We start from the raw sequence: 2,049 nt of genomic DNA on the forward strand, positions 1-2,049 counted from the left end.
GCAAGCGGTTTCAAGTAAAGAAAACACATGGAGTAATTGCCTGAGTAAACAAAGAGAATGACAAGATACATTACAGAAATGAAAACAGTATAAACACATGGTTTATAGCCCCATGGTTTATATTCTGACGGGTGTAAGGTGAAATCTCAGGGTCGTTTTGATTTGCATTTCCCTAATGGCTAATGAGGTTGAGCATTTCTTTAAGTGTTTCTCTGCCATTCAATGTTCCTCTTTCGAGAATTCTCTGTTTAGCTCTGTTCCCCATTTTTTAAGTGGATTACTTGGTTTATTGCTTTTCTGCTTCTTTAGTTCTTTATATATACTTGATATTAACCCTCTGTCAGATAAAGGGTTGGTGAAGATTCTTTCCCAATCTGTAGGCTGTCTATTTGTTTTGATGACAGTGTCTTTTGCTTTACAGAAGCTTTTCAGTTTCATGAGGTCCCATTTATTGATTGTTGCTCTTAGAGCCTGTGCTGTTGGTGTTCTGTTCAGGAAGTTGTCTCCTGTGCCAATGAGTTCTAGGCTGTTTCCCACTTTTTTTTCCAGCTGATTTAGAGTATCTGGTTTTATGTTGAGGTCCTTGATCCACTTGGACTTTAGTTTTGTGCAGGGTGATAAATATGGATCTATTTTCATTTTTCTGCATGTAGACATCCAGTTGGTCCAGCACCATTTGTTGAAGATGCTGTCTTTTTTCCATTGAATGGATTTGGCTTCTTTGTCAAATATTGAGTATTCATAGGTGTGTGGGTTTATTTCTGGGTCTTCTATGCGGTTCCATTGATCCTCCTTTCTGTTTCTATGCCAATACCATGCAGTTTTTATTACTGTTGCCCTGTAGCACAGCTTGAGATCGGGAATGGAGATACCTCCAGATGATCTGTTGTTGTACAGGATCGTTTTGGAGATTCTGGGTTTTTTGTTTCTCCATATGAAGCTGAGAATCTTTTTTTTCAAGGTCTGTAAAGAATTGAGTTGGTATTTTGATGGGAATTGCATTGAATCTGTAGATTGCTTTTGGCAGGATGGCCATTTTCACAATGTTAATCCTACCAATCCATGAGCACGGGAGATCTTTCCATCTTCTGAGATCTTCTTTAATTTCTTTCTTCAAAGACTTGAAGTTTTTCTCAAACAGGTCTTTCACAAAAACAGTGGTTAGATGCCACGAAGTAGGTGGCAATGCCTTAACCGTATGTGTGTTGTTAGGCCCAAGGGCCTCTTCCATCCTTGTCAAGGGGAGTGCTAACCTTCTCTCCTTTCATACAACACTTTAATTTATTTATTTATTCACTCTACATCCTGATTTGAACTTGGAAAATCTTATGAAAGAGAGAGGGATGATGCATGAGAGAACAAAGATGGCGGCACCAGGAGGACACTGTGTCTTTGGAACAGGACAGCAGTGTTGGCACAGTGAACAGGAGACTGAACACAGGGACCTAAAACACCAGCGTTCATGATTGCCAGGTGAGAGGAAAGCCTACGGTGTGGAAATTAATTGGGACCGACCTCAGGTCACCCAGTCAATAACTGGTAAAGGTCCGGGGGACCGGAGGGCGCACACCCCGCCCGAGATCGGTGCACACAGCCTCCTGCGGCGTCCCCAGCCGCCATCCAGGACTGGGACACACAGCCTCTGACCCAGAGTGAGGCGCCAAGCCTCCGACCCAGAGCAGAGCCCTTAGTTGCAAGCCCAGAGAGGCGTGCACAGCCTCTGGCCCAAAAGGGGACACACACTGCCAGCCCAGATCAGAGCACAGAGCCTCTGGGCCAGAGCGGTGCCCGAAGCCGCCATTCCAGACCCAGGTGCACAGCATCTGGACCAGAGTGAGGCTCCCAGCCTCTGGACCAGAGTGGAGCCCTCAGTTGCCAGCCTAGAGAGCATGCACAGCCTCTGGCACAGAAGGGGACACACACTGCCTGCCCAGATCAGAGTGTAGATCCTCTGGACCAAAGCGGCGCCCTTAGCCGCCATCCCAGACCCGGGTGCACAGCATCCGGACTAGAGCGGCACCTGCAGCCACCATCCCAGACAGGGACACA

The 2,049-nt window shown here is 46.2% G+C and overlaps 1 non-coding gene across 1 annotated transcript; it reads right to left on the reverse strand.

Moving 5' to 3' along the window:
• Positions 1-1,149: 1,149 nt before the first annotated feature.
• Positions 1,150-1,275, reverse strand: LOC129684212 (U6atac minor spliceosomal RNA). The gene has a single exon (XR_008721294.1). It is a non-coding gene; the product is annotated as a U6atac minor spliceosomal RNA (small nuclear RNA).
• Between the last annotated feature and the right edge of the window lie 774 nt (positions 1,276-2,049).

The sequence above is a fragment of the Psammomys obesus genome, unplaced genomic scaffold (genome assembly GCF_907164565.1).
Source record: "Psammomys obesus unplaced genomic scaffold, mPsaObe1.curated_primary_1811, whole genome shotgun sequence".
Classification (NCBI taxonomy): domain Eukaryota; kingdom Metazoa; phylum Chordata; class Mammalia; order Rodentia; family Muridae; genus Psammomys; species Psammomys obesus.